General features: G+C 43.4%; 1 protein-coding gene across 2 annotated transcripts in view; it reads left to right on the forward strand.

The window, feature by feature from the left end:
• Bckdhb (branched chain keto acid dehydrogenase E1 subunit beta) overlaps positions 1-20,295 on the forward strand; it is a 185,155-nt gene that overhangs the window by 13,770 nt on the left and 151,090 nt on the right. The window lies entirely within an intron of this gene.

The raw sequence follows: 20,295 nt of genomic DNA on the forward strand, positions 1-20,295 counted from the left end.
TGTTAAAGTCCCACAGTATGGTGACTTATCTTTAGTGTCAACTTGAGTGGATTTAGGATCACCTAGGAGACAAGAATTCTGGGCACACCCATGAGGGCTTTTCCCTTCTCATTTAACTGAGGCAGGAAGACCCACATTGCATGTGGATGTATGGTACCATTCCATGGGCTGAAAGTCTCAGACTGAATAAAAGACGAGAAAGGAGAAAGAAAACTGAGATCTAGATTCATTACCCTGCTTCCTGACTAGATGCCATGTGACTAATTGCCTCATGTTCCTGCCGCCGTGACATCCTTCCCATAATGGCTGTGACTCCTCAAACTCAGTCCAAACGAAGGGAAGGGCTCCTCCTCCTTTAGGTGGCATTTGTCAGGTGTTTTGTCATGGCAAGGAGAAAGGTCACTAACAGAGTCGTTTAGAATGTATATCTATGAAAATAGTTTTCCTTGTATTTACAGAAATATTTATACTTGATGCATGGCACCGAAAAAGTCCATTTGGCTTTATTTTATAAAGACACAAATAATTTAGAGTGACTTAAAAATTATAATAATATAGTTGAAGACACTGTGTTGAATAATGAGCTGACTGTGTTCATTTTTTATCACCTTGACCCAAGCTAGATTTATCTGAGAAGAGACAACCTCTGTTGAAAAAATGCCCTCGTCAGATTGGCCTGTGGACACACCTGTGGGCCATTTTCTTGATTAATGATCCATGTGGGAGGGTGAAGGCCACTGTGGGCGATGCCACCCCGGGCAAGTGTATGAAAGCAGGCTACTAATCAGCTTTCCTCTGTGGTCTCTGCTTGAGTTCGTGCATCCAGATTCCTGCCTTGAACTCCTTCCCAGACTTTCCTTCATGAAGGGCTTTAAAATGTAATGTGAAATAAACCCTTTCCTCTCCAAGTTACTTTTGGCCACAGTGTTTTATCACAGTAATAGAAAGCTGACCAAGATGCGGGGAAAGCTCTTCCTGTTCTGAAACCGTGGGTGTGTGGTGCTGGAAGGCTCATGGCCAGTAGGTGGCAGCCTGTGCTTTGCAATGAGAGCTGGTCCTCTGGGCATTGTACTGGTCTGGAGCTGCGGCCGAGCTTTTGGCATTCCACCAGGAAGTAAAGGTTGAAGTTTTGCAGGTTTACTGATGGAGTATCGGAAAGCTGGACGCTGCTTCGTGTTACAGTGAAAGGGCCACTCAGCGACCAGGTTACCCCAAAAGCTAGAGGGCTGTGTTTGACTCAGGTGGCCAGGATGACTGGGGATTTAGAAGCAATTTCTCTTTTCCTCCCCCGACCCAGAGCTTTGGACATTAAAAGCAATAGAGTGATACGTCCTTAGCAACTCATTCTGTCCTAAACGGCAGCTTCAGTCTGTAAGCGTGGAGACCTGTTGCTGAGACGCTCGGATGGAGCTCATGGACTGCTAGGGAAGCGAGGGGCGAGAAGGTTGTTTATGTAGCGGGCTCTGTGGGGAAGGTGTGATTTTTCTCTTGAAGGTCATATGCATATGTAGCGTTAACACGTCCGAGCTGTATGTGTTCAAATGAGACTGGTGTGTGCATTTTTAATTTAAAAATTTTCTCCTTAAAATACATTTGTTGAATTAGTATGCAATATAACAGATTTCATAATGGCGTTTTCACACACATTTAGTTTTGGCTGATTCTCTTCATGGTGCCCTCCTCTTTTGGTCTCCCTCTTCCTCTGCCCCTGTAAACTTCGCTGCTTATAAACCCTCCCCTCCGCAGAATCCTCACTTCACTTTCATACCACGTGGGTTCTATTGCTCTCCCCACCCTGATTCCGAACCCCCTGCCTCCATCCCCTCATGGGCCGCTTTCCAGTTTTCCGGTCTCTACCTCCCTCACCCAACACACATGCATAAACACACACGTGATTCCTAAAGCTAGCATCTGCACAGTACCATTCTGCGCTGCTGTCGATGTTGCCGGACTGTGCTTCTTCGGCCGTCTTTGGCCCACGTACTGCAGGAAGCATAGGTGAGAGAGAGAAGTTGAAGGAGTCTCCTGCCCAAACATCTGCCTTTTCTCTGTCCCAGGGGATTTTCAGTTCTGTATCCGTTTTTTTTTTTTTTTATGTACAAGTGCGGCTGCTGTAGCAGCTTGGGGAAGCTAATATAACCACTTAGTTGTTTTTGTCTCTAAACACCACTGAAATTGTATAACCAGAAACTTTAGAGGCTCAAGTCCAGAGGGAAAAGAATGGGAATTGTAAGGAGAGGGAAATGCTCATCTGTAGCATGTCTGTGTTTGGGAGTTGACTTTGGGGTCCTCACTTGTAGAGTGTAGAGGGGAAGGTCAGTGAAACCCCACAGACTCTTCTAGATGCTTTCAGGCAATATATTGTACTTTCTTCTGTTCCCCCTCCTGTGTGACTCTCTGAGCGGCCTTAGGCACTGTTAAAATTATTTTAAGAAGTATCTTTCCCAGCACAGTAAGTTTCAAACCTGAGGGGTGTAAGCACAGCTTTTTTTTTTTTTGACAGGTTTCATATTTTTATCTGAATTATGATATTAATATCTTCAATAGAGTAAATAGTCTTCTGCTATACATTTCTCCCGTGAACAGGCTCGTCTGACTGGTAGCCGTGCATTTGGAGTTAGTGTAAGTGAGGTGAAGGTTTGGTGTCTAGAAAACTAAAGCTCATTTTGCTAAAGAAAACAATTTATAAAAACATGAATTCTTCAGAGAAATAGACTATGTTATTTGTCCTTTTGAGGTGTGTGTGTGTGTCTTTTATCAATTTCTGATGTTTTTGTTCGTTTGATCAACTACCCTCAGAAATGAGATGAAATCTTGTTAATCCATACTTCATTTAGTTTGCTCCCCCCATTTATTTACTTTGTTGACCTTTTACCAATTTTTTATTACAAGTGACGACTTCAGAGTCTACTGAAATTCAAATTGTCCAAAGTGGCCACTGCATTTTAATTTTCCCAAAATCAAGTGAGTGTTCTCCTAACTATACTTCTGAACAGTGGTTCAACAAACAGTGTGTAAGGGGATAAGCTTCACGTTTTATAGGGTATCCCAGCTGGAGAGACGGGAAGGCTCTATGCTGTCCAGAGATTCTCTGCTCAGCCGTTCTGAGGCTGAGAAGCTCCGATCTGTTCATCTCTCACAAAAAGCCACAGAAACGGGCCTTCCGAGAAGTTAATCATTCCGAGTGCCCAGTGCAAATGGGTCAGCTCTCTAGAAAAATAACTAGAAATATCGAGAGTTGTAGCCCCAGATGGTGTCACACATCTTTAATTCCGGCACTCGAGAGGTAGCGGCAAGGCAGGCAGATCTTTATGAGTTTGAGGCCAGCCTCATCTACACGGTGAGTTCCAGGCCGTCCGGGACTGTCCAGCGAGATCTCTCCCCATGTTGGGGACCGGGGGAGAGAAAATTATAAACAGTTCTGGAACTAGAGAATTCTTTATATTTGTCATATATATATGTCAGCTCAGTGGACAGTGCTTGTGTAGCATGCAGGAGGTTCCAAACCCCAGCACTTTATAAACTCATCCCTTCATGGGAGGTGGAGGCAGGAGGAGGATTAAGAGTTCAAAGTCATCCTTAGCTACTTGCTGAGTTTGAGGCCAGCCTGGGCTACATGAGTTACTGTCCCATGTAGAGAGAGAGAAAAAAGAAAAGAAAAGGTGAAGGAATTCTAATTCAGTAGCGCTTAAGGTTTTTTGATTTCAATGTGGAGTGAGGCGCAGCTAGCAGAACCTCACATTATAAAGCTTGAGAACTCTAGGCTTGTCTTCTGAGTCTTGTTTTCTGAGTCTTAAGTCGTTGGCTGGCGGCTGGTGCTCTCACCATTTTCCTTCCCTTAATTGATTAAACACTAAATGTTAGAGCTGCCACCAGGTGTTCTCTCTGACATTTTAAGCCTCATACAGAATGTGATGCCCTTAAGCCGGTTTTTCTCAGCTTCTTTGACAGTGGCACAGTTTTAAAGTTTTCAAAGGTGATCACGAAGAGGTAGGCTGGGATCAGAGGGAGCAGGTAATGACTTTCGATAGAACAGCATCGACTCATAGATCCTTTGGAAGTTGGCAGTTTAGAAGTAGAAAATCAAGACTTCATATTTTATGGAAAGCCATATGTTAAATGAAAAGCGGTCTTTACATTTTCAAGTATGACATGCCACGTGTCTTTGGCTGTTAAAGGTATTTCACATGTCCCTTTTGGGATGGATTTGCTACAGAACCCTCCTAGATCTGGAACAGAGCCTCTGAATGCCTTCCTTCTTGTGGATACCTTTCAACAGATGGAAGCATTGTTTGTTACTTTGTAGTAAGTATTAGTAGGCGTTAAATGTTTCTAATTATTTCATTTTTCTTTATTTTTTATGTCTCCAGAGATGTTCGACTCAAAAGTAGTCTTTGATATAAAACCTTTCACTTTATGGTGGGTAAATATGAGACTTGGAAGACAGGTAAAACTGGGGCTAGATCTTAGTTCTAGACACTTACCTAGTGTAAGGCCCTGTGAGGATTCATCAGCACTACAAACAAAAACAAATGATTACCAATAGCATAAATACATTGATTTTTTTTTTTAATCTTTAAACCAGATTGTACTATGTCATAGTCCTGACTGGCCTGGAATGCCATATGTAGACCGGGCTGGCCTCAAACTCACAGAGATCTACCTGCATCTCTCTCCTGAATAGGGATTAAAGACATGTCCCATCCTGCCTGGCAGTATTTTAAGAGAGATTTAATATAAAATCGTACCCACCAAAAAGATGACTTCTGCTAATCTTAAGCATTAAAACCTCCTTGTTGAACGCACCATGACTGGCTGCCCTCCTGGGTATGGCTGACCTGTCTGCAGACTAGAATGTGGTACCCAGAGTCTTACCCACGCATCTGGATTTTGTACTTCACTTTCAGTTGTAGTAATTAGTTAGATAGCCCTCTGGGGGGGGACTCCCGTGTAGAAATGGGAAGACAACCATTTAAAGACACTTGCAGTTTGTGAATTTAACACATTTAAAAAATACAGGAGGGGTAAGAGAGATGGCTCAGTGGGTAAGAGAGCTGGCTCTTGCTGCTCTTCCGGAGGACCCAAGTTCTAGTCCCAGAAACAGGGTTGGTTGGTTCCAGCATCAAGGAATCTGAAGCCATCTTCGGCCTCTGAGAATGCCCACACAATCTGGCGCACACACAACATGGCGCATACACAACACACACACACACACACACACACCATTGAAGAAGTAAAACTGATTTAATTCTTCACCCTTTGGATTTTCACACCATGGTACCAGCTGTGCTTGGGAAAGGCCAGCACTTGCTTTCTGTGCTTCCTTGATTTAACTGTTCAGGGTTGTTTATGTATTCTGTCATTATCATTTTCTTCTTTTTTCGAAGAAAAATCATGAGTGTTGAAGAATTAAAAACAGACTTGTCACTGCTGACCTGGAGATTCGAAGGTCAGTTTAGGTGGGGTCAGGGTGGTTACAGAATACATTTCCAACCAAGTACCATTGTGGATTCCTTGGTTTCAATTGCTTAGGGTTCCTTGGGCATTAACAGTTTAACCATTTATTAAATTCCTTAAAATTAAAAGCCATCAGCTACTAAAAGACTATCCTTAGCAATTTAGACTTCCGAATTATGAGGCTAAGAGGCTGGGTACAACCATTTTTGCTGAGTGGTTCCGATTGACCTGTGGTGTCTATGAGTGCCTGGATTCTCCCACTGTATTTGTTTAACATGAAACAAATCCCATAGTCTGCTGAGTTCTTTGGAGAATGTTTTCCCTGCAGAAGCTGTATGCACGACACACACGCTGTAGCAACTTCGGGGCGGCTTGACACGGAGCTGACATTGCCGCATGCTTGGTCACTTCAGGAGTCTTAATGTACAGGCTTAGACACTGAGGCACGGTCTCTGCCCCTAATCCTAGCTTGGAATTTCATTGCTTGGTGTGTGTAATGCAGCCCTAAGATCACATGGTAATAATGATTAAATTCACTAGGAAAAAAGTCATTTTCTGCTCAGACTAGGCGTAGCCAGTAAAAACAAACCTGTGTGGTGGAGGGGACAGCACCAGTGCTAGTCGGTTGCCAGGTATTTGCTGAGTGAGACTCCTCTGTGACAGCCACCGAAGGCTGGAGAACATGGCTTTGTTTTCGGTTCCCATTTAAATAGATGGGGTTTCTCGCTTGCTTTGATTGGCAGGGTTGATGGAGATCAGTTAGGTAAAGGTTGGCAAATGTCATGAGCTAAGAAGTCACTTGGGAAGCGGGTTGGACTGAAAGTTTTCAGTTTCCTGGTGAGCAGCTACACCCACCAGCAGCCTTAGCCATGCAGTGCGTGACCTTCTCTGTGGCATCCTGCCACCATGTCCTCTGGCCTCCAGCCAGAAGTAGTGGCATGCGGCCAGCCATAAATTAGCCAGCAGATTCTGATTCTTGTTCTGGCTCCTGGAAGCACGGGTGTCTTTAGTAATAAGGACTCGCTGCTCGTTTTCTGGGCAGGTTGCTTACTTAACCCATCTTCTTTTCTGGTCCTTGCTAGTGGGGAGTCCAGGAGAAACAAAGAAGAAACTTGTTTCTGAGCTGAAAGGGAACATACACACCTCGTGCTGCACTCTCAATTAGATGAGGTCTCTGCTTTCCTGGGTTTGAGCGTTTGTTTTAGAAAAAGTTGGGATTTGTCAAGTTCAGGAGGAAACTTTAAAATCACTGCATCTTCGTTCTCTAATTCAAACAAGAAACGGAGCACACTGAATGTCCCAAGTCCATTGTGTGTGTTTCTATTGAAGTTAAACAACTGGATGGCATGTTCATTTCTCCCTTCTCCTTTTCTCTGTCTCCTTTTTTCCCTCCCTCTCTTCTCGCATCCCTCTTTTCCTCGTTTTCTTTTTCTTCCCTTCTCTCACAGGACCCCAGGTGACCTCAATCTTGTGATCCTCCTGCCTCAGTCTCTTCAGTGCTGGGACCACAGGTATACTTTTTCTTTTGTTAAATAATCATTCAGTGGAGGTTTTGTTCAAGGAATTATTCTGTTCATATATACCAATGAATAGCTTAGTCCTGTGGAGGGACTACGTACAAAGAGAAGCACTCGCTATTCCTATTATGTTCTCTCTAATGGCTTCCTTCACCACACAGGATGCTGAAGGTAAACTGGAAGGAGTCCCATTGTTGGGAGGCTCCGACCTACACATCTTCTCCTGATTGCTCCCTGATACTCCTAAGCAAACTTAGAACTGAATAATTCCAATGGATGATTGCTCTTCTGTTCTTGCCAGTTACCTTTGTTGGCTGCATGGGTAGCAGATGTTTTTTCTGAAGCGTGGAGTAGCAGGCAGTGCCTTCTCAGTGTTAGCTCCCATTGCAGTTAATGATTTTAGCCAGGTAAAATTTGTTCCTAACTCTCCCAGCATAAGGATGCTTACCCAGTCATTTACAAAGGAAGTGACAGGCAGGCCCGGCTGCCTCTCTCACTGCTCGAAGTCGCCTCCAGAGGACAGTGCCACCGCTCTCTTTTTGGTGTCCACCTCCCATTGTACCTAGAAGGGCCCAGGGAAGCATGGACCATGAAGCACGTTGTTACTGAGGGCCGTTTCACATGTGACTCCATAGGGCACGGTATTTGATGCAGTACGGTTTCGGCTCAGGTTTTGTCTGTTTTCTTTTTTCAGATCTCCTTCTCGTGTTGCTGGTGTCTGTTTTGGTGGTTGATTTCTGCTGCACACTGAAGGGACGAGGCTCAGTGGTTAGGCTTTGATGGATTTTCTTCCATCCAGACCACATGGTGTCTGTCTTTCTCTGGTCCAGTCACTCTTCTGGAGGATTCAGCGATTACTTGGTGTCTTGTCTTGCCTCACTCTTCTTGCCTTTTGGTGGACTACTGTCCATTTTCTAGAAAAAAAGGGAGGTGAGGAGGTGTCTTTTGATAGGCCAGTGACACAGGCATCTAAGGTCCTGGCCTTTGCTGAAACTGAGATTCCAGGAGTGCTTGAGGGGGCCTTGTGTCTTTGGTAATTCTTCCATATACCTTATGAGTACTTCAGATCTCAGTAACCGCAATAGGCCTGCTATGGAAATGTAAGTTCAACACAAGCCCTCTGGCTTTAGTTTCTGGCAGGAGTGAGTTTCCTGAGCTTATGCTGCATAGCTATTTTGGAACCCTTGCTGCCTGGCAACTCTGTCTGTTTTGTTTATTTGGGTCTGTTTTATAGTATCTGAAAAACTGGAAGGTTGCCATTCCAAATATCTCTGCTTCTCTTCATGCACGTGATATGATTGTTGGACTGTTGGACACACATCGTGAGGACATAACAAGGCGGTGAGTGATTGGCAGTACACAGAGTGGGAAGACTGGCATGGACAGTCCCATCAGTGCCCTGACTAGTGGCCTTGGGAAGCAGAGAGTTAACTGATTGGACTTTGCTAGACTGATGGACTTCAGTGGAGTTACCTTTCTGGTTTAACGGTCAATTGATTAGGATCAAGAGTTTGTTGGTGATGTCATCTGAGGAAAGTAGATGCCTCATGGTTGTGTGTGCACATTGTGAAGGGTGAGTATCCAGAACAGGTCTGTCCACAGCTCCAGTCCTGTTGAATACCACTTCCTGGTTTTGCTCATGTTCTACATCTCCGATGCCCAGCCTCACCTCAGCGATGCTGAGGCTCTCGAAGGAGCAGGATGTGGTCCTGGAGTTTTAAGAGGTCCTTAGGGAATCTACATATGTAGCCAAGAATGAGAACTGATGCCCTTGAAGGTACTAAAATTTTAAGATGTCATTTCTGCATTTAAGGAAATCACAGTGTACTGAATAGACCAACATAATATTACATAGGGAGTACCATAGTTAAGCATAAAATAGCAATATAAAACCACGTAAGAAATGCCAAGAACCTTTATTTCTTTCTTTAGAACAAAATTTAGATAAAAGAGGGTAAGTTAAATTGTGTAAAGTTTAAACTGGATATCAAGAGTTTTGATAGCAAATAGCAATTGTGTCCTCTGTAAAAAGACACATCTTAATGTAGGGATCTGGTTTCTTCCTCCTCGAAGTTCACTGAAATCTAAGGGTCTTCCTTTGCAAAGGGATCATCATTGATATGAATGGTGGAACCAGGTGTTGTAGTTTGAATAGGTAGGGCCCCCATAGACTCATGTGTTTGAATGCTTGGCCCATAGGTGGTGGCCCTATTAGGAGACGTGACCTTGTTGGAGTAGGTATGGCCTTGTTGGAGGAAGTGTGTCACTGTGGAGGTAGACTTTGAGGTCTCATATATGCTCTAGCCATGCTCAGCGTGACAGTTCACTTCCTGTTGCCTGTGGATCAAGATGGAGAACTTTCAGCTTCTTTTCCAGCACCATGTCTGCCTGCATGCTGATAATGATGATAATGGACTAAACTTCTGAACCTGTAAGCCCACCCCAATTAAATGTTTTCTTTTCTAAGAGTTGCCATAGTCATGGTGTCTCTTCACAGCAATAGAAACCCTAACTAAGACACCAGGGATAGCCTGGACAAAACTCTTAGAAGCTCAAATGTAAAGGCTTCATTGGCGTGGGAAAACAGATTCTAAAGAATTAGCTTAGTTCATGTCATAGGCTTGCTCAAAGACTCAGGACTTGGTAACATCAGAGACCTCTGGAAACAGGGTGTTGGGGAGGTGATGGAGTAAGGAGAATGGGTAGAAAGTCTTTTGAGGAAGCTCTCAGACCTTCAGCTTCTCTGCACCAGCTGGCAGAGGTTGAGGTTGAGTCTACATAGGAAAGGTAACATGCGCAGTGATATAGGGGTGACTGAAAGATGCCCTCTGTGCTTTGTGGCTAGGTGGGCAGCCGGGGATCAGAGTCCTGGCATGTAGGGGTGCAAGGGAGTGAGTATCGGGGGCAGCTAAATGTTACACTTCCATGCCCAAGTACTTGCCACCTTAATATGGGCAAATGGGCAGTGATCACGATGGTGATTATATCAGCATATCGGTTCTCATGATGTTTTCCCACGCTCAGCACCGTCCTCCCTGTCTGGTGAACTTAGTTCTGCTGTCATCGCACGTTGCAGGCGTAGAAACTAAGGCACAACCAGCTCAACTACTTCACAGAGGTTTTCTCCATAAAAAACAATTTTGTTGGTATGCATGCTTAATCAACATGAGACATTGTTGTTGGCTTCATTAAGCCTTTTTGTTTGTTTGTTTGCACAAATCCAAGTAACAATAGGCAATGCATAATTTAAAATCCGAGATCTACTTTTTTCTGTTTAAAAGAGTCTCATATGGGGCTGGAGAGATAGCTCAGAGGTTAAGAGCATTACCTGCTCTTCCAAAGGTCCTGAGTTCAATTCCCAGCAACCACATGGTGGCTCACAACCACCTGTAACGAGGTCTGGTGCCCTCTTCTGGCCTGAAGGCATACACACAGACAGAATATTGTATACATAATAAATAAATAAATCTTTAAAAAAAAGGAGGCTCATATATCTTGAATTTTGTCATGGAAGGAGTAAGTGAAATGTGGAAATTGTTAAGTTATCCCTGACTTTGCTACAGCATGGGGCTGGGGGCTGAGAAGAAAGGCAGGCAGACTAGGGGTGAGGTGACTTCTAGGACAGGGAAACTTTGGAGGTTTGTGAGGACACAGCTTGTGGGACCCCCCACACACTAAGAATTCTGACTTATAGATCTGGGGTGAGACCTGGGAATTTTTACTTCTGGAAAGTGCATAATTTGTGACTCCTGGTTGAGACCACGGTGTCTGAGCAGGGCATGAGCTAGTTTATGGCAGTGTTGGGAAGGCAGCAGGGAAGGCTGATGGTGGCGTTAGTCAGGGTGACTTGATAAGGACTGTGAGTCTTTGGAAGTTTTCAAAAATGGGGAAGAATGAGGCTTGGGGAAATAGTGAGGGCTGAAATAAGGAAGGGTAGGCTGGGGCATTTCCATGGAGTCCACTAGAGGCCATTGGTGACTTGCTGACCCAAATGAAGGCACTTTTCGTGGAAAAGCATGGTCCGAAATATGTTAGATGATTCAGGCTTCAAGATGTTATGACTAAATCCTCTCATGCCATGAAGGATGAGAGGAGATTTCTTTAATCGCAGAACACTGGGTTAGAGTCTCTATTCCGGTTTGCTTTAGCTGGCTGTTTGGTTTGAAACAGACTGGGATCATACTTATAACAATTGTCTTCCTCAGGAAGGAGCACTCCAGCTGGTCATTCAGTGCCAAATGGTCAGGCCTGAAAAACAACATTATGCCGGAGATGGTGGCGGCACATGCCTTTAATTCCAGTGCCCGGGAGGCAGAGGCAACCAGGTCTCTGTGAGTTTGAGGTCAGCCTGGTCTACAAGCGCTAGTTCTGGGACAGGCCCCAAAGCTACAGAGAAACCTTTGTTTTGGGGAAAAAGAAAGAAAGAAAGAAAGAAAGAAGAAAAGAAAAGTAACATTATACAGACTGAGCAGGTTGTATGCATGTTTTTAGGAAAAAGAAATGCACACACATATCCACACATGTGTGTATGACAGTTAACAAAGAAGAAGGCCATGAATTTGAAAGAGATCTAAGAAGGATATATGGGTGGGTTTGGAGGGAGGAAAGGGGAAATGATGTAATTATAATTTTATCTCTAAAAGGAAAAACCTAATCTTCCCAGATGTCTCTGACACTGAACAGAAGGGTCTTTATCCCCCTCATTTCAAGTGACACCCTTTTCTCTGTTGCTGTTGCTGTTCTCTGTTTCTCTGTTGCTCTGTTGGTCCTGCCTAAGGACCAACGTGGAAGTCTTTCTGCTATGTTTAGTGATAGATAGTGACTTCTAAGATCTACCTGCCTCTGGGAGCTTGGTAGACTCAGATGACTTCAGAGACGTCAAGTTGTGTGGTCTTTACTTTGGGGGTTGTTTTGCTGTTGTTTCTGGGGTCACTGTCATAGTTCATGCTCTCCCTACTGCTCATCTGAATATCCTTGGCCCATGAGAATCTTTATTTTCACCATCCTAATTTAATTTTTCAGTAAGATTAATTTTCCCAAATGCTGCTCCGGTCAACACTCCCTTAAAATCTCCCCTGAGTGGAGCAGTGAATATCTGTACTCTTAGCTTAGCATTTAGAACCTAAATTAATCTGGCCTCATCTTCAGCTTCAAGCTTTTGTTTTTCTGGGCACCATGTCCTTAACTGTGTCCAACCTTCCTGCCTCTCTTCTCAGAGAGCCTGCCCTCTCCTTCAGATCCACCCTGTTTCAAGACCCTGTCCATCCTCCCCATGACCTTTGTCACCTCTAAATAATCCTCCCAAATGGTCTCTTCTGGATGAATTTAACATTGTGTCCTCTAAGTTAGTCTGCTTGTTTCTTACCAATACAATCTGCCCTCCTGTCACCAGTGCCCACAGCAGAGTTAGACATGAACACTGATGGCATGAATCAAAGAGTGGGAAGCCAGGTGTCATGATTTAGTGCAAGCAAGAGAAAGAACATGTAATGAATTGTCTGACTTCTGGTGAAAATTTCTACACGTGCCGTGGCTGAGGGTTTAATGGACCACTAAGTATGTGCAGTCAGTCAACCCTGCCGTCTCTTGTGATTGCTCAGTGCTATTTTCAGACCAAATTCCTAGGTTTTGACTGTGCCCTGGATGAGTTGAGCTGATGCCTATCATTAACTTATGAGATCTCACTGTGTTAATAAATTCTGGTTTTGACAAATTTAAGCATTTCCTGGATGGTGTGTGAATATGTGTGTATAGAAAACACCCAGATTCATATGCATCTTGCCTAAAATTAAATGGGGAACATGTGTTTCCCACCCCCCAGTGGAATATTAGTTGTATATGTTCATGCATGTGTTAACCTGACTAATTATTTTTCTTGCTTATTTTGTGTTTTTTTTGATAATTCTGCTGATGATTTTTTGTTATTATTTTACTTTTACATATGTGGCTGTTTTGTCTACATGTATGTCTGTGGACCATGTTTATGTCTCGTGTTTGTGGAAGTTAGAAGGGGCAGTCAGCTCCCCCGAGACTGGAGTTACAGACAGCTGTAAGTTTCCTTGTCGGTCCTGGGAATTGAACCTGGGTCCTTCAAAAGAGCAGTCAGTGCTCTTAACCACTGGGCCTTCCCTCCAGCTCTTGTTGCTACTTTTCGGATTCTACATTTATCTGCTCATTGGCGTGCAAGACAGAAAAGTGATGTCTACAAGCCATTGGGCTGTAGAAAAGGGCTGTAGGATTTGTTGGCTGTATTTCATTTTAGAGAAAAAAATATATCTGGAACTAGTTTAGGAGATGATGATGTGATTAGCTATAAAAATCAGAAAACACTTCAGATTTGGAGGAGGATAATTTATATTGTTCAAAACTATTCTCTTTTCCTCTTTGGCCAAACATCAGTTCTTTGGGGGGCATTTTACACTGTGGAGCTTTGGGGCTATATTAAAGTTCATAATTATGGAATAAGCTGTGTTTGGTTTTGCTCACATGTGGGCCTTGAGTTTGTTCCTAGCTGTGAAACTGGCAGGTCTTTTAAAAATGGCTGGTGGCATTTGGAGAACACTGTTTATTTTCTGTTTAAAATGGATTCTTCATTTTTTTGTGCTTTCTTTTATTAATAGCTCTTCGGTTTGGATGCAGAATTGGTTTGCTGTCAGCCTTCTCCTGTTTACAAAGGGAGAAAGCTCATTTATTTTTTTTTATACTTCCATGTCCTGTTCCTTTTGCTTCGGAGAAAAGGGCAGCATCATATTTAGATAGGGAGGTTTAGGCTATTTATAAAGCGAGGCAGGTTAATGGAAATTGACAGCTTAGTAATGTCCTCTTGGTGAATGACGCACACGGGTTTCAGATGATGCTGCCTGGCTGGTTTCACTTACAGTCAGGAATCAGCTGGAGGAATCTGTGCGCTCGGAGCTTAGCTGTTGACGTAGGTACTGGGTACAGATACATTTTCGGAAACATCTCATTTCCATATAAATGAAGGGAAAGTAAAAAGAAAAATGGAGTTGGCTTGCCCTTAAATTCCAGCTGGCATCACAAGGATGATGCAAATCTGGTTTTTTGTGTGTGTGTGTGTGTGTGTGTTTATGGAAAGATGGGCTTTGGTTGTAGTTATAGTCAGTTGCCGTGAAATACCCACAAGTTCATTCAGAAATGCGCTCTGCTCATATTCTGGCCTCTGTTTACTAGTGCACATCAGCTATGTGCACAGTTATTTGAAAAATTAATTTTCAGTGTGAATTTCTTAATTTCCAATGTTAATTCCCCCCACCTCATCCCTCTTTTGTGCTAGGGATAAAATCCAGAACTTTCTCTAAAGGAAGGGAGGTGAGCACTCGACCTCTGAGCTACATTTCTAGGCCTTCTTCATACGTTGAATGCACTAGGGAAGTTTACATTATCCCATCAATAAATGTGTCCATTTGGTTTTAGAAAAAAGTAGAGGAGAACCAGGGTTTGAGGTATCTTAGAGTATGCACTCGGCAGCCGTCAGGCCTGTCTCCACCTGTAGTAAAGATAAAGACGGAAGAGCTCCCTAGCTTCCTACTCGGAGTCGCTCACAATGCACTGATTTCAGGGAATTTCATCCCCTTCAGTCACATTGATTAGGTCACGTGGAGAAGCACAGTTCCAGCCTATGATGGAGTATCGGGACACGAGCAGTTGATTGACTGCTAGCCAATACCATATCCTCTGTGGGATGACAACACATACATATCAAAACCACTGCTGGAAAAATCCCTGAGGTTGTCCGAGGCCCTGGGCGTGCCTGCTTCGCCTTCATGCTGTTTCTCTGTGGACCACCTTGGCATAAGGTGTTTACCTAAGTGTGTGGCAAGCTGCATGCTCAGCCGTTAGACATTATTTTGCTCAGGTAAGGAGTGAGGGCAAGGAATGCAGGTTTTTAAGGGACCGCTAGCTTAACTGGGGCTGCCCACCTTCCAGCATCTGCCCACCGCTTCTTCTCCTGTGCTCTGGGTCTCTGTCCGTTCCTCTTTCCAGTGTGTGGCCTGTGTAGTGTCCGGGCATTTGCAGGCACATAGTAACAAGCAGCAGAGGCGCTGTCCTTACTCTGTAATCCTGACTTGTCTTTGGCTCTTTATTCTTGCCACTCAGCATCTCTTTTGCACCTGTTCATCCATGACTGAGACTTGCTTAGAGCACTCTCTGTCCAGTGCTTGTCCACATGCTCTCTGGATGAATGACTAGGAGCCTCCCCGCATGCCCATTCATTGCCTTACCATTGGAACAATGCGATATTTCTGCTGCTAGGACTCAGTGTTGGGGAAATGACCTTGAGGGAGGAAAGGTTCAGTTTGACTTTATTTATGGTACTTTTGGGTGGTATAGTATATGATAAAAGTGGCTGAGGAGGAATAGTCTGGGAAGCAAAGTGTGAGGGGAAAGGGCTAGAGTCTTGACATCCCCCTTGTGGGGAGTAGCCCCAGTGACCCAATTTCCATCTAACAGGCAGCCTCCTAAAGACTGATACCTCTAAGCCTCCTGCGTGTGGGCTCTTAGAAGAAGCAGGAACTGAGTGAGGCTCCTGGTTTAGAACTGCCGGTTGGGGCTCTGCATCATTTGTGAGTTTCCTTCATTCCAAACGGAGAGACAGTGCTTGTCGTTGATGACTCAGGTGCCACGGCCATCAGATTGGACTTTATTGAAGCTGGGGACAGGCATCGTGTAGTCAGTGCTGAGTGACCTTTTGTAGTTGATGGTCTGTTGGCTTTCGGGACTGTGTGCCCCAGTGCCTCTGAGTGTCAGAGAATCTCAGCTCCATGTGCCTGAATCCCCTGAGTTACACAGTGTCTCTCACACTTTCTCCTTCTCTTGCCACTCTCCAGATGATAATGCTGCACTGGTTTTTGCATTCCATAGCCTGCTTTTTCCTGTGATAGTCCATGAATAGCCGACAGGTTAATTCTTTTTTATCCTAATTTATGGATGGGAAAATTTAAGCATGATGCAAGCTCACCTCGCTGGGAGGTTGTTAGAGGCACTCTTAAACCCAGGGATTTTGACTCTAAAGGGTCCACTTTGAACTGCTGTGGTAAATATGATTTCAAGAAGAAAATGCTCAACATTTTTTGTTAATCACCGTATTATAATTGTGGCCATTTGTTGAGTTATACAAGTGATAGGATGGATGGAGGTTTCAGAGACTCTGAACTTAGGTGAGGCCTTGCTTGAGGTTTCCTTTGTAACTGTCTGCCTCTGCCCTTACCTCTTTGTTTTCTGATTTTGAGAATGGACACTAAGGCCTTCTAAGTGATAGGCTACCACTGTATCACTAAGCTGTATCCCCAGCCCATTTTATATTTTGAGTTATGGTCCCACTAAGTTGCCCCAGTTGGCCTTGAACTTGCTCAGTAGCTTAGGTGGGCTCTGTATTCTATCCTCCTGCCTCAGCCCAAGGTCTTGGGTGCATTCTACCATATTCAGCCCACTTTTTTTTTTCTACATGAAAGTAGGTTGTACAAAAACATCCTGATAATTTATGACTTAGGGCATCTTAACTATGTCCAAAGTTTGGAGTCTTTATACTTCTTCTTAGAGTTTGCTGTGTGTCCCTCTCTATAACATAGCTGCTAACATCCCTGGTGTAGAAGAATTGTCTGTATTCTGTCAATCATGTTTTAGATAAACGCTGATTGACCCGGCAGGAAGTATAGGCGGGCAAACCAGACAGGAAGTAGAGGCGATGCAATGAGAATAGGAGAATTCTGGGAAGGAGGAAGCTGATTCCTCCCAGTCCTGCACTGATCACCGAGGAAGCAGGATGTGACCTGCCGGCTGAGAAAGGTACTGAGCCATGTAGTTAAAATAGATTAGAATAATGCGTTAATATAAGTCATAAGAGCTAATAAGAAGCCTGAGCTAATTGGCCAATCATCTTATAACTTATGGAGACCTCTGCATGATTTTCTTTGGGGCTTGCTAGCTGTGGGGTGCTGGGCAGGACATTAACCCCAAAAAGCCGGCCCATCATGTTCCACATCTCTACAAGATATCAGTCCCTCAGTCCTGTACAAATTATTATGCAGTTGATATTAAAGGAAGACTTTTTTCAAAGGTTGTTTAATACATGCCCTCAATTAAGAGGTTTTTTGACCATTCTGAATATTGTTTAGTGTTTAAACAGCCTCTTTAATTTTATTTTATTGTTGGTAACTAGGTCACATACTGTGAAAGTTTAAATGAGCTGTCTATTTGTTTTAACGTTTTGGAAAAACATCTGAGGGAGTTTTAGGATGCCACTCACAGATGTATGACATTTCGAGTCAGTGTTTAAAATCATTTTGTATTTGTGTCTGTGGCCAGATGATTAAGGTCAAATTTGATATGTTTTAACATTTATGAATTGAGTAGTTTGCAGTAGGAAACTTAGGGAGAGCATTTCTGTCATTGAGGGGTCCAGACTACAGCCTGTGGATTTTGGGCGAGCCCTGCTGCAATGACTTTTGTTCCATACATGAAGAACCTATCGCTAGCAGGAAAGTCTGCTGCAATGACTTTCGAGCTGTACCAGGAGAGCCTACAGCTGGTTGGAAAGTCTTCCTGAGTGCTAGGATTTTGTAATTTGTTTCTTTTTCTCTTTTTATGCTCAGTTGTAATGTTTACAGCTCATTACATCATTTCTCTGGTTCTCTGCCTGCCTTCTATCTTGTGATTAACTTAAAGAACACATTTGAATCTTCCAGAATCCTTGTAAGTGTAGTCATGAATTTATTCCTTTTTTCCCCTCTTACAATGATTAAAGTAAATAGACAAAACCCAACAAACCAGAGAGGTAAACTGTAGAATCAGACCTGAAGCTACTCTGTTGCCAAGTGGTAATTTTGTATGCATCCAAATAATATACTAAAGCTGATTGAAGTTGCCATTGTGGGCATGTAAAACATCCTCTTTTCAGATAAACAATATCCATTCTTGGTACTTGTTTTTGAGTTGTTCATTCATCCATCCAGCAAACATCTTAACAATTCTCTGTGTCCTAGATACTATTCTGTATACTAGAGAAAGGCTGGATACATTCAGAAGTATATGCCTGAGTGACTGGGTGGCTTTTTTTTTGTCACATTTCCCATTATATAAATGAAATATTTCATGTATATATTACTCCCTCAATTTCCCACTTAGGCACCCAGCTCAACTCCTGTCTGCCTTGCTGCTGTGTCTGTATGTCTTAGTACTTGATGGGATATGAGACATGACTAGTTCATGAATTCCATAGACATGATTGCCTTTAGCTTCCAGTACCTGGTGCATATAAAGCTGTTTATTTAGGTACTATCAAATAACTGCTAGGCTTAAGGCATTTCTACTCCATTCTTTGTTTCCAAAGGACACAGAGTTAGTGTTGTGAGTAGAGAAGTTTATGGCTTTTTTCCTTGTCATTCACTGGAATTGCTTTGGCCTTTTCTGGTTGTCTGCACTGTTGCACACACACCCAGAATTACAGACTCATTGATCACAAAGGGACATTTGTGCTTTAGTAGATATCTTTTAACAGATGTTTCCTGGGCATGTGCATATGCCCTCATTTGACTTCGATTTCCTTTCATTTTCCTCTCTCTCAATCATGCGCTGGCCCGCTTGTCTGAGTGTTTGGGGTAAGACTTAGAATCTGCAGGGCAAGGTTCACAAGTCGTTTGCAATGGTGGCTCCTTGAAGTGTTTGGAAGACTGTTGGGAGATTAGTATAAATGTAAGTGAACTTCCCATGCTGTGAACCTTGAAACTTGATGTTTCTATGATGACAAAAACAGTGTTGTTCCTTCTTGAAAGTAGAGCCAGGCAGTAGGAGATGACCAGGATGACGTAGGACCCATGGTAGCGCCTGACAGCCACATGGAATGCTCAGTCAGAGGGACTCTTCCGAGTGAACTCAGCTGGCCTGAAATGGCCAGGCCTTTGTCCTCAACTATGATTCATCAGTGTGTGTGGACTGCCATGGCCTTGGACTGTGGATGGGTCTCCTTTGGTAGAGCCAGCCTTGGAGGAAGGGCTGACAGTTGACGCCTCCCATTCGGCATCATTCTTAGCAGCCAAAGGAACACACTGGGAGAGTGTCACCTAGGAGTCCTAGTGAGTGTCCTGGCACTGACTGGGACTCTGCCTCCATCACTGGCTGCTTGTCCCTCTTCTTTTCTAGGACTGAATAACTGAGCATCTTATGGAGGAAGTTAACACCCCATTTTTCCTTACTAGTTGTTTTGTGGGTGTTGCTATTACTGACATTTCGTAGTAAGGGGACTGGAAGTCTTTGTTACTTGGGGCTGTCTTTTTGTCTAGAACAGCTCTGGAAGATAATTAACATCCATTGCTTTTAAGTAATGACTAACATCCTGAGAAGTGCTCCACTTTGGAAGATAAATCGTATAGTCATCTCATTTTAGAATGAAAACAAATTCTTTAAGAATATTCCATTTTCTGTTTTTAATATAGGAAAAAAAATGGAAGCAGAATGATCTAGATTAGCTTTGTATTGGCCTCAGTCAACCCTAAGAAATGCTTTTCATCTTTGTCAAAGCTTTGGACAGATGTAAAAAATTGTTGAACAATTGCAACATATTCCAAAAGTCTATGACAGAGATTATAAAGATGCAGTATTTCTTTCCCCACTGTTAAAATTATACCTGTAGGAACTGGAGAGATGGCTCAGTGATTCTGAGTGCATACTGCCCTCGGCAGCGGAGCTGAGTTCAGTTCCCAGTAAACATGTCATTTGGGTCACAATCACCAGGAACTCCAGCTCCAACGTGTTTATCACCCTCTCTTGGCTTTCGCAGGAGACGTTCACTTGTCCATACCCTCTTGCCAACACCTCTACCACACACACACATACACACACACACACACACACACACACACACACACACACACACAATTAAAAACAAAATAAAGTAGGCATCTTAAAAAAATTGTACCTGTGATGACTTCTAGTTCTCTGATTTGTGTTGTGCCTTAGTGACATATATTCATGTCTTTTCTGTTTTCTGCTTGAGTACTCTGGAACAGATGGTGACTAAGTTGGCCATTTTTTGAAAGGGTGTTCTGGTCTACCAAGGTTATAGAAGCTGCTTAGGGATGGATAGTTTTAGCCTGCCTTTTATGAATTTTTTATGGGAAAAGAAAAATTTAATTTTATCCCAGGTCACTCCAAGATTTCATAGGAACACTTGGTTTCAGAGTAAACTCTAAAATTGAGGATGGTTCTGAAACCTGTCTAGGCAGAGGAGAGTGAGAGGCTCCTTGACTTTCTTCTCCCTGGAGGTGACTGGCCAGCTGTCATCCCAAGCAAGGTCCTTCCCTTT

Source organism: Myodes glareolus, chromosome 4, assembly GCF_982192425.1.
Source record: "Myodes glareolus chromosome 4, mMyoGla1.1, whole genome shotgun sequence".
NCBI lineage: Eukaryota > Metazoa > Chordata > Mammalia > Rodentia > Cricetidae > Myodes > Myodes glareolus.